This window comes from Rhinolophus sinicus, chromosome 5 (genome assembly GCF_057876585.1).
Source record: "Rhinolophus sinicus isolate RSI-liver-muscle chromosome 5, RSI-T2T, whole genome shotgun sequence".
Classification (NCBI taxonomy): Eukaryota; Metazoa; Chordata; class Mammalia; order Chiroptera; family Rhinolophidae; genus Rhinolophus; species Rhinolophus sinicus.
Genome location: NC_142505.1, coordinates 74,800,589 through 74,814,229, shown reverse-complemented (window position 1 = coordinate 74,814,229; position 13,641 = coordinate 74,800,589).

Genomic DNA, 13,641 nt, shown 5'->3' with positions numbered 1-13,641 from the left:
AAAATGGGAAGTTGTTACCATGGGTTATTTGTGGAGAGGAGAGAGATGGGGTAGCATTTTGCTGTGGGGAAGACAATAAGAAAGTCAAAATAAACAGCTCTTATGTCACTTTAATCATAGTAGTATATAAGAAATTAAAAAAAAAAAAGATCATTATACATGTGAACTATACTACACGCACCAACATGGGCCTCATGTTCAATGTCCGTGGCTATGGACTCACAGGAAAGAAGACCTTGCACTGAGAAGATATCCTTGAGGCAACTCAGCAAGATGTTTTCATTTATCTAGAGTCTTCTTTGATCCATGATATCTACTGAGTCCCATAAACAGCTTTAGTTCTTTAGTATTGTTCTGGAATTGTGCTTTTTCTCTATTAAAAGACTCTACCCTCCAAGAATACCTCCTGGAGATGATGCAGAAATGACCCACTTCTCAAAGCACTCTGGCATCTCCAGTTGCTTCTTCTAGGGCTCCTTCTTATTCTCAAGTACAAATTTTATCTAATTACACCAGCACTTCCAAAAATCTTTAAATCCCAACCTCCGTCTTCCTCAACCAATGAAATATAACTTTGCTTTTGAAAAAGCAGATGGAGTTGATCCCAATGAGATAAATCTGAAGGAAAGCCGCCTTACCTTTCTCAGCCAGATGTATAATTGATAATACCCACTCTCCAAATACAACACTGAAAACTGCCACTTCTCACTCCTTGGTAAGAGTATCCTGAACTTAAGGTGTGGTGTAACTAACCTTACTCCTTTCTCTCAGTTCAGCATAATACACATTTACCAGATACATACCGTGTTTCCCTGAAAATAAGACCTAGCCGGACAATCAGCTCTAATGCATCTTTCGGAGCAAAAATTAATATAAGACCCGGTCTTATTTTACTATAAGATCCGGTCTTATATAACATAATATGATATGATATTATATAATACCGAGTCTTATATTAATTTTTGCTCCAAAAAACGCATTAGAGCTGATTGTCCGGCTAGGTCTTATTTTCGGGGAAACACGGTATAAGGGTTTGGAAGGACCAGTATAATATAGTGTCTTAATTCCTAGATTAATGAAAAGTGATCCTCTGAAGAATGCCGTGGAAAATTTCATTGCATTATAATTCCATTCAGTGCTTCTCATCTGTTGCACAACCCATGTCCCATTTATGGAGAGAGGAGGCCACCTTCCTCTTTTTTGAATTTAATTCCTAACCCGATCTCCCTTGCCCACTTCTGAAAAGGGACATGGGTTGTCCCTTTTCTCTTTCTTCTACCTGTATCTCTGTGCTAGTACACGGTTACATATTAGGAAGGTAGCTACCTGCTGCTCCTTAGTCTGCCGCTGGCAAAACTGGCTGACTACCTAGGAGAGGCTCAGGTTGGGCCCAGTGAGCATCCCTGTTCTGACCAGTCTGTGGAAATTTGAGCACACCATCTCGGAAGTGTACATAATTATCTCACTCCCACAATTTCCTTTGGAAATTCTAGTCTACAATATGGCCAAGATACAGGTTGATCGCTAATTTAAAAAATATGATAGTGATTGGAATCCACTGTCCAATATTGCTTAGCACAACCCTACTTAGTCTAGCCTGTGGCTCCATTGGTCTCTTGAGAAATATCCTGAAACTTCTGGGCCATAAATCTAAGCAAATAGCTCAGATAGTTTTGACTCCCTCAAAAAAAAAAAAAAAAAAAGAAAAATCCAGTTGGTCTTCAATCACCAACTTTTTCCCACGGGATGCTAATATTTCTACCTGACTCCACGATATCTTCTACATTGACCACGACGACGTCAGCTCTTCAGCTCTTCTACCCAATTCTTGTCTTCTGATTAAGTAGTCTCAGCCTCTTCTGCTTCCACTTAATCTAACTGTAATTACAGGAAGACTCCAGAAGGCCCTGCTATCTGCAATGCTGACAGAGCTTTGGCGGTGATCAGCTTTCAACAACATTTGATTGATCTTTATTCAATTCTCTGTACAAGTTCCATGGGTCATTTCTTTACTACCTTAAGTAAAACTTTTTTCTAATTTCAAAAAAACTAGAAATCTTTTAACTAATTTTGCTGGATAGTGAAGATATTGGCATGCATCCTCTAAACTCCTAAAGACTTATTTTTTTCATGATTGAGAGAACAAGCATAATTTCATATATTTACTGGCCATTATGTTTTTCTCTAAACAATTATTCAGAGACTTTGCCTGTATTTCTATAGAGCTGTCATATTTCTTACTTTGAATGAGTATATCAATTATTGTCAAGTATGTAGGGAACTAGAACAGATCAATACTGATTATTAGAATAATATTGTAACAAGGCACTTTGTAAAGCAATTTGGTCATACCTACTAAACTTAAAACATGAGAGTATACTATGAGCCAGCAATTGCATTGGAATTGATCTTACAGAAGAATCTCCCTCATGTTCTTGAGAAGATATATTATGGATTCATTGTAGTAGTCTTTGGATAACAAAAATTTAGAAACTAATTAATCGCCCTTAATTGAAAAGTACAGCTAGATAAATTATTTGCTCCACATAAAGACAAATAATAACTAGAACATATAAAGAACAATTCATGAATACATTATCCTTATAAAAAACATCATAATGCTCTACACAAAACAAAACTAAATCTTTTATTACCACTCCAAATCCTAAAAGGGAACCAGTATTATCAACACCCTATATACCATGTTCATAGCCTTTCCCCACTTTTCTACTTTATTTTCTTCTCGATGTCTAATTTTTATATACAATTGATATGAATCCAATTTATGATACATATATTGAAAATACTTTATTTCAGTCTGTTATTTATTAAATCTTTTTATCATAATGAAGCTTCTAATTTTGACATCAGATTTATCAGTCTTTTTCTTTATAGTTTTTCAGGCTTGTCTAATAAGGCCTATACTCTCCCGTCATAAACATAGTCACATTTTCTATTACTACGTTTATAGTTTAGATTTTTGATATAAAGACTTTATCATACATTGGATTTATTTTTTGTGAATAGTATGTAGGAATATAACCATATTTCTTCCCTAATGGATAACCAATTTTCTAAAAAATATTTATTGAATATTTTATATTTTCTACACTGATTTGAAATGTCAACTTTACAATATAGTATATCCTCAAATATACCTGGGACATTTCTGATGCTTCATCCTATTGCCCTACTCTGCTGAATTCATAGAAACCAAATCAAGATCTCAAAATCATCAGTAAAACATTAGCTAGAATTCAAAACCCATTCATGTAGAAAACAGTATTAAATTTTTGCTAGAATAATCTCTTATTTCATATCATTCATAGTGGTTCCACTTTCATTATTGAACCCTAACTGATATAATAGTTTTAATTATGGTCTACTTCTTGAGATTAGCTAATTGTACAAACAATATATATTGAACTTTATCATGAGAGATAAATGGAGCCAATGAAACTGGAGCACATTATTAAAAAGAGCAGGAGAATAAGGGAGACTAATTAATAAGAGGTAGTTGTTTCTATTCTACAGGTGAGAAAATTGAGGTACACAAAAGTTATGGAATTTCCCCAAAGTCACATAACAAGAAAGTGGCAGAGTATAAATTTAAACATAAGCAATTAGTCCAGATCCCATATACTTAACCTAGCAACTAGAGTCCAGATTTCATATGCTTAACCACTACCTAAAGTAACTTGAGATTAAACATTCATGAGTCCAGAACAGTATTTTAAGCATCCCTGTAGTTTTCCCTCCAAGCATGTCTGTTTACCTACATTTCCCTACTTAGCTCTACAAGAACGATCATACATTTTCCTCATGACTGCAATTTTAAAAGTCATAGACTTTGTTGCCAGGCAGTAAAATATAGACAGACAAAGATCTTAAGAAAAACTGTTTTGAAATATAAGATAATAGTCTTTTCTGATTAATATATCATTATGTACCAGAAATTATTCTAAGACTAAGGTAATACAGTAACATAATAAAAATTATTCTATTCCCAATATCAAGTGGATTCTCTACTTACAAGGATGGCACAATTACAAAGTAATATTTGTATGTAATGATCAGTACATACCTAATACGTCTGAAATAATAACTTTAACCTTTGACTAATGAGATACTGGCGCTACCCAATAGATAATGTATCTACAGTAGTTAGCATAGTGCCTGTCATATCCTTGTCAATAAGGATATAGTAGCTCTGATCATTATAAATAAAGTCATTCTAAAAGATAAGCAACACAAGTCCTGGTCAAGACGACAGAATAGGTAAATGCTGTGCTTGCCTCCTCTTACAACCGATCAAAATTACAACTAAACTACAGAACAACCATCAATGAGAATTGCCTGAAGTTTAGCTGAACAGAAATCCTATAACTGAGGATATACAGAAGAAGCCACATAGAGACTGATAGGAGGGGCAGAGACATGGAACAGGCTGGTCCCATACACACATGTGGTGGCTAAAAATTGGGAGGAATATCTCAGCTGCAGAGGTCCCCCCTGAGGAGTGAGTAGTCCCAGTCCCATACCAGGCTGCCCAGCTCAGGGTGCCAGTGCTGGGGAGAGAAGTCCCCACAAATTCTGTCTGTGAAAACCAGTGGAGATTGTGGCTGAGGGAGATGGAGGGCGGCGGAAGTCCCAGGCATTCCTCTTAAAGGGCCCTCACATAGACTTACTATTGATGGACTCACTCATTTTGAGCTCCAGTGCTGGGGAAGCAGCTTGAAAGATGCCAGGGACATACGGGGAGGAACTGAATTATCTGGCTTCCAGTCAAGGGCTGGAGGGGCAGCTTTCTCCCAGACAGAAGTGCTGGCAGAAGCCATTGTTCCATTGTCGAGCCCTGCACTACATAGTGGGCTGATGCAGGTGGGTGACATATTTGAGTCTTCATCAACCTGGCTAACACTATTCGCTCTACCCTGCTGATTCCTTGAGATCCTGTCCCACCCAACTTACAAACCCACCCAAGCCACTTCCAGTGACTTTTCCATACAAATAGCCTGTCTTGGCTCATGCTGCAGACTTTGCTAAAGTCTCTCAAAGGCTTACAAGCCCTAAGCAAGCAGTATCTGACCTTGGCATGCCCCGTACCACTTGCTGATCAGCCCCAAGTCTGGTACTGATGACAGCCAGCCTCGGTTTGCAGCTTGTCCTCTCAGGTATCTCCAAAACCAGCACAAGTAACAACTATCGGCAGATCACTCTGTAGCTTATACCAAGTGGCCCTGGCCAGGATACAGGCTGTGGCTGGCCTTTGCCTGCAACAGAGACCCTCCCAGGAGGCCACAGAACAACTCACCGGGTGGTTCAGACCACACCAGAGCACCACCCAACCACCTCCATTAAAGACACACCCAAAGGGCACACTGGGCAGGAACCAGAGCCCTGCTAAAGAAAATCCTACTCCATAGGGTCAGCCCCTGTACAACAGTTCTTCCACTGTAATCATGGCCAGTCCTCACAGCCAATCAGCCCCTCTCACTGAGGTGCAAACAGCAACCATGGGTCATTTACAACAGGAGGACATATACAATCCACACAAGGGGCACACAAAGGTCACACCTGCAGCACTTGGCTCAGATGACCAGGGACACTGTGTCACTGGGACCACAGGAAACCTACCACATAAGGGCACTCGAAGAATGGGAGATATAGCAGGTCTACTTAATACACAGAAACAAACACAGAGAGGCACCCAAAATGGGGAGACAAAGAAAAATGCCTGAAATGAAAGGGTGGAACAAAGCTCCAGAAAAAAACTAAACAAAATGGAGACAAACAATCTACCAGATGCAGAATTCAAAACACTGGTTATAAGGATGCTAAATGATCTCAGTGAGAACTTCAACCAACAAAAAAACAGGACACATAAAAATGGAGATAGAAAACATGAAAAAGAACCAGTCAGAAATGAAGAGTACAATAACTGAGATAAATAATACATTAGAGAAAACCAACAGCAGACTAGATGAAGCAGAGGACTGAACCAGTGATTTGGAAGATAAGGAGAACAGAGTACCCAATCAAAACAGCAAAAAGCCCCAAAATTCCAAAAAATGTGGATAGGTTTAAGGGATCTCGAGGACAACATCAAGCGTACCGATATTTGCATCATAGAGGTACCAGAAGGAGATGAGAGATAGCAGAGAATTGAAAAACCATTTGAAGAAATAACCACAGAAAACTTCCCTAACCTGGTGAAGGAAATCCACATAAAAGCCCAGGAAGAGAAGAGAGTCCAAAACAAGATGAACCCAAAGAGACTCAAACCAAGACACATCATAATTAAAATTCCAAAGGTTAAAGACAAATAGAGAATCTTAAAAGGAGCAAGAGAAAAGCAGTCAGTAACCTACAAGGCAGCTCCCATAAGACTGTCAGCTGATTTCTCAACAGAAACTTTGTAGGCCGGAAGGGATTGGCAGGAAATATTCAAAGTGATGAAAAGCAAGGACCTACAACCAAGATTACTTTACCCACCAAAGCTATCATTTAGAATCGAAGGAAAGATAAAGATCTTTCCAGACAAGAAAAAGCTAACGTTCATCACCATCAAACCAGTATTACAAGAAACATTGGTGGGAATGTAAATTGTACAGCTGCTATGGAAAGTAATATGGCGGTTCCTCAAAATATTAAGAATAGAATTACCATATGACCCACGATTCCCTCTCCTGGGTATCTACCCCCAAAAATCTGAAAACATTTATCCATAAACATATATGTACTCCAATGTTCTTTGCAGCATTATTTACAGTGGCCAAGACATGGAAACAACCAAAGTGTCCTTTGATCCTATGATAGATGAATGGATAAAGAAGATGTGATATATATATATATATATATATATATATATATATATATATATATATATATATATATATATATATATATACTGTGTTTCCCTGAATATAAGACCAGGTCTTATATTGATTTTTGCTCCAAAAAATGCATTAGGGTTTATGTTCAGGGGATGTCATCCTGAAAAAATCATGCTAGGGCTTCATTTCTGGTTAGGTCTTATTTTTGGGGAAACATGGTATATATATATATATATATATATATATATATATATATATATACACACACACAAAAATGTATACACATTTTAAGAAAGGAAAAAACTATTAAAATTGTGATACTCAATATATACTAATAACAAAAGATGAATACAAATCATGTGTATATATATTTTTGGCACCCCTGGTACACACACACACACACACACACACACACACACACACAATGGAATACTACTCTGCCATAAGAAAAGATGAAATACTGCCATTTATGACAACATGAATGGATCTTGAGATTATTATGCTAAGTGAAATAAGTCAGACAGAAAAAGTCGAAAACCACATGACTTCACTCATACATGGGATATAGAACTGAAAGTAACAAAGGAACAAGACAAAGAAACACAGAAACAAAAACTCATAGACACAGACAACAGTTAGTGGTTACCAGAGGGCAAGGGGAAAGGGAGGATGGTAAACAGGGTCAAATATATGGTGATGGAAGGAGAACTGACTCTGGGTGGTGAGCACACAATGTGATATACAGATGATGTATTATAGAAATGTACACTTGAAACTAACCATTGTCACCCCAATAAATTTAGTAATAAAAAATGATTAAAAGAAAAAGGAGAAAATATCAAAATATGAATAGAACGACAATAACTACATATGTATCAATAAGTACTTTAAATGTAAATGGATTAAATGCTCCAATCAAAAGATATAGGGTAGCTGAATGGATAAGAAAACAAGACCCTTATATATGCTGCATATAACAGACTCACTTCAGATTAAAAGACACACACAGACTGAAAGTAAAGGGATGGAAAAAAGTTATTTTATGAAAATGGAAACAACAACAAAAAAAGCTGGCATAGTAATACTTATACCAGATAATTACTTTAAAACAAAGGCTATAACAAGAGACAAAGAAGGACCCAGTAATCCCACTTCTGGGTATTTATCTGAAGAAACCCAAAACACTACTTTGAAGGGATATGTGCATCCATATGTTCACTGTAGCATGGTTTACAATAGCCAAGATATGGAGGCAACCTGGGTGTCCATCAATGGATGAATGGACAAAGAAGAGGTGCTGTATATAGTGAAAGGAATATACTCAGCCATAAGAAAGAATGAAATTTTGCCACGTGCAACAATATGGATGGACCTAGTGGGTACTGTGCAGAGTGGATTAAGTCAGAGAAAGATAAATGTCATATGATTTCATGTATAGGTGGAATCTAGAGAACAGAATAAATAAACAGACGAAACAGAAACAGGCTCATATATGGATTATGTAATACAGAATTGTACACCTGAAATCTATGTAATTTTACAAACAGTTGTCACCCCAATAAATTAAAAAAAAAAAAGAGTTTATAATACAGATGAAAAAAAAAGAAACAGGCTCATAGATACAGAGAACATTTTGATGGTTGTCAGATTTGGGGGGAGTGTTGGGAGGATAGCACAAGAGGGGGAAGGGATTAAGTACAAACTGGAAGTTATAAAATAGTCATGGGGACGTAGAGTATAGCATAAGGAATATACTGGATTTTGCTGTGCATAATGTGCACTTTTTTGCCCAAATTTGTGAGGCAAAAATAAGGATTCGCATTATACATGGGTAGTACTAATTCTGTATCTATATAAATGTTTTTAATTCTTTTATTTATGCTTATGAGTTAAGAGCAGAACTCTAGAAATCAATAATGATATCCATATCCAAAATAATAGCCTGAAATACGATAATTGGTTTTGTTGAACTTATGACAAACTTGCAACAACAAAGGGTTCTTGGCCTTCTATGATGCATAAATATCATAAATTTGTTACTGGTACATAAAATTTTTTGTACCTTGTATCTGTTCTTCTGTTTTGTAATTGTTATGTAAAATTTCTTGTACCATAATATGTTTAAAAATAAATACTGAAATTCCTTTATAATACAAAAAACAAGTTCTTAATGTAAACAAATAAAAATTTGAATTACAAAATTAAAATGAAAGATTTATTCCCCTGAAAATTTGGGCCAAAAACGTGGGTGCACATTATACATGGAAGTGCATTATACATGGCAAAATACGGTAGTCAATAATATTGTAATAACTGTGGTGTCAGATGGGTACTAGATTTATTGGGGTGATCACTTCATAAGTTATATAAATGCCTAATTACTGTGTTGTACACCTGAAGCTAATATAATATTGTTTGTCAACTGTAACTGAAAAATAAAAAAATATTGAAAAAAAAAAAAAGCAACGCAAGCATAGCATATGCTCTTCCTAAACTCAAAAACTGGAAAAGAACAATATAAAGGTAGAATGCATGAACCTTTCTTTTTTTTTTTTTGTAACAGAAAGCTACTTATTTTAATTGATATATAATGACACATTAAATTATGTTAGTTTCAGGTGTACAACATAATAATTCAATATTTGTATATATTGTAAAATGATCTCCACAATGAGTGTAGTTAGCATCCATCACCACACAAAGTTACAATCTTTTTTCTACTGATAAGAACTTTTAAGATCTATTCTGTTAGCAACTTTCAAATATACAGTACAGTAGTATTAACTATAGTCACCATGCTATACAGTACATTCCATTACTTAGTATTTTATAACTTGAAGTTTGTACTTTTTGACCGCCTTCACCCATTCTGCCCAACCCCACCCTTGTACCTCTGGCAACCATTAATCTGTTCTCTGCATCTATGAGTTTGGCTTTTTTTTTTTTTAAGATTCTACACATAAAGGAGGTCATACGGTATTTGTTTTCCTCTGTCTGACTTATTTCACTTAGCATAACGCCCTCGAGTTCCATTCATTTTGTTGCAAATGGAAAGAATTCATTCTTTTTATAGTTGAATAATATTCCATTGTATATATATGTGCATATATATATATATATATATATATATATGTATATGTGTGTATGCACACACACACACACACATATACTCATATACATATATTTCTTTATCCACCCTTCCATAGATGGACACTTAGGTTGCTTCCAAGTCTTGGCTATTGTAAATAAGGCTGAAATGAACTGGAAGTGCATGTATCTTTCGAGTTAGTGTTTTCTTTTCCTTTGGATAAATAGCCAGAAATGGGACTACTGGGTCATACGGTAGTTCTATTTTCAATTTTTTGAGGAACCTCCATACTGTTTTCCTTAGTGGCTGCACCAATTTACATTCCCACCAACAGTGCACGAGGGTTTCCTTTTCTCTACATCCTTACCAACACTTGTTATTTTTGTCTTTTTGATAATAGCCATTCTAATAGTTGTGAGGTGATATTTCATTGTGATTTTGATTTTCATTTCCCTGATAATTAATGAAGTTGAGCATCTTTTCATGTACCTGTTGGCAATGTGTATGTCTTCTCTGGAAAAAGTCTATTCAGATCCTCTGCTCACTTTTGAATCAAATTTTATTCTATTGAGTTGTTATGAGTTCTTTACATATTTTGGCTATTAACCCTTATCAGATATATTATTTGCAAATATTTTTCTCATTCAGTAGTTTACTTTTTAATTTTGTTCATGTTTTTCTATGTTGTGAGCATGGTTTTTAGTTCGATGTAGTCCCATTTCTTTATTTTTGCTTTTGTTGCCTTTGTTTTTGATGTCAGATCTAAAAATTTTTCACCAAGAATGATGTTTACCACCTATGTTTTCTTCTAGGAGTTTTACAGTTACAGGTCTTCTGTTTAAGTCTTTAATCCATTTTGAGCTGATTTTTTTTTTCTTTTTTGTACAGTGTAACACACTGGTCCAGTTTTGTTCTTTTGCACGTGGCTGCCCAGTTTTCCCAACACCATTTATTGAAGAGACTGTCCTTTCCCCTCTGAATATTCTTGGCTCCTTTTTCATAATGACCACATATATGAGTTTATTTCTGGGCTCTGTATTCTGTTCCTTGATCTATGTGTCAATTGCATTAAACAGACTGCTTCATTCTTGAGTCATACTTAGAACTGAAATGTTTTCAAGGTTCTAGAACAATTATAACGAAGAACAACAAGAGCAATAGTTTATACAGTTAGAGTCTATGTGACCTGGTAGTAAAAAAAAGTTATAAATCTCATTCAACTGTAAATTCCTAAAGGACAAAGAATGTAGCCGAAAAAGGTTTAAAGAAATATAGTTTTAGCATCAGGTTTCTGCCATAATCTTTGTTTTAACCTCCATTTATTATAAAGAGAATTATGGAAACATTTAAAATATCATCAATATAATTATGTTCAATTTGGCTCTGGAAGAAGCAAATCATTTTCATAATATTAAGAAATCATTTTAGTACCCCCAAATAAATTCCTTGATTTGCACAAACCAAAATTAACCTGCACTCTCTAACCTAGGTAGGCAATCTGAAGGATCCAATTACCAATTAGTTTATGGACAGTCTTGAAGTACCATAAGGATTTGAACAGGAAGACTCATCAGAATTGTCTCTTTAACACAAGGCAGTAACGTCAAATAACTGGAAAACATAAAGGAAATTGAAACATTTTGGGTGGTGGGAACAACCAACACCGTTTCAGCTGTGCAGATCCTTCATGTGTAAATTCTGTTGGTTTCTATGAAAAAGATAAACAGTGATACTCTCCTTTATTAATGGAGTGCTCAAAAGCTCAAATGACCTACTTGAGATCATGCAATGAGTCAGAAATACAAATAGATTCTCTGTCTTCTCAGCACTGTTCCTTAAATGAAAAAACAAAAATGTCATCTTGAGTTAATTAAAATTGGAATGCTATAAAAATGAAAAATTATCAAGGAGCGTGATTTTGAAAAAGAAAAAAATATAATATTTTATATTATAGCATTATATATATGAAGTCTTTTCGCATTTTAACTTGAAGGGATATGGCCTTAATTTAGGTTGGAAAGTTTTTTGAAAGCAGCAGCAACAATTTTCCACCTGGGCAAGTAAATATGCCAGGGACACCATTCATCTCAGTCATTCTTTTCCACAAGAAATGGACATGAAGGAACTAAATGAACATTAAAATAAATCTTGTCATATTCAGCAAATCTCTCCAGGGTCTTATGGATGGATTGAAATAAAGCACTGTCCAAATTCATTTCATGCAGTAACCAACATAAAATAATGAAATAGCAAAAACTCCAGGAAGCTACTACGTAATAGGCCAGCCAGTATAAACAGGTCTGTAGAAACTGAAGGAGAACTATTTGATAGTGGAGACAGGAATTCACCCCAGAGTACATTACTTCTGAGTACTAGAGGAGACTCTTTCGGATAGGCAGGTGAGTCCATCCTGTTCCAGAAGGACAGATGGGAGAAAACATTTTATCTTAGGTGGCAGCAGCATTTGTAATTGCAGTGCTGCACAAACTGAGCCAGAACACAGGGAAACAGAAATATGTCGAGTCGCAGAAATGAACTTGACAAAGATTTTGTGTTTAAGCACTGAACTTGGAGGAATTACTGGTATCAGGATGAGATGTTTTTCCAAAGACCCTATCAACCATGATGGGAAGACCAATTGTGACAAACAAAATTAGGGCGCACCTTGGCTCACATTTGTGAGCACTCCCACATTTGTGCCATTCCACTCCCCTTCTGGCCTCTCTGATGCATATAGAAGTAGAAATACTAGAAATCAGAACTATAGGAGCCGATGCCTTTCTCCTGAGAATCTGGAGTTTGAACAGAAGACATGGGGCCCCGTGGGGACATGGCTGAGTCATGACAAGGGCAGCACTATGAAAAAAGTGCCATGAATGTGTTACTGAGGTCTCACACTCACCTCTCGTCCTGCCTCCCAGAAGCATGATTGCCTAGCCATTCTGGATTGTGTGTAGCTCCCTCCAATAGCTCCATTTTCTGTTTGAGTTCCCCAGAGTCAAAAATGAACCTTGCCTAACACATCTGTGCAGTGTAAAATGTCACACAATGATGTGAGATGTGAATGGGTGTGAGCCACAGAAAAGGATTGAGCAAACGAAGCTGAACATAATGCTCCCCTCCAACAAGTTCCCGGACACAACCAGAAAACATCCATTAGTCTTCTCCACCCCTCATTAGGCTACAGCTAAGTCATGGACCAATAGACGTATAGCGACATAAGGTCTTTTTGTATTTCTACTTGAATTAATGGTTTACATATTTTATATATGTTATTCCACAGTGTGTGTCTAGTTCTTCTCAAAGAGTTAATCAAATTAATCCTTCAGTGCTTAGAGGTCCAGACCTTACAAAATAATGCCTAAACAAGGCTTATTGCTAGCTGAACTTTTTATAGTCATGTATATATGTATAGTGCATCAGGTAAGCTCTAATAATGAAGATCATGGGGGAAAAATACAGTGAAAAGAGTTGTTCCTTTACTTTGAAACAATCTGGCCAGATGATGCTTATCTTTAAGGTAAGTGATATGGGGAATTCAAGTGGGCAGTGATGTAGTTGACATATATCTGAAAGGCAGTTTTCTTGGACGTGTGTGCCAGTTCAATGTATACTATGCTAGCAAAATACATTTTATAGGATGACTAAGTTTTGAAAGTAATTTACAAGGATATCAACGATCCTGTGCAATTGTGCGTTCCTATAAGTTTTTATGGG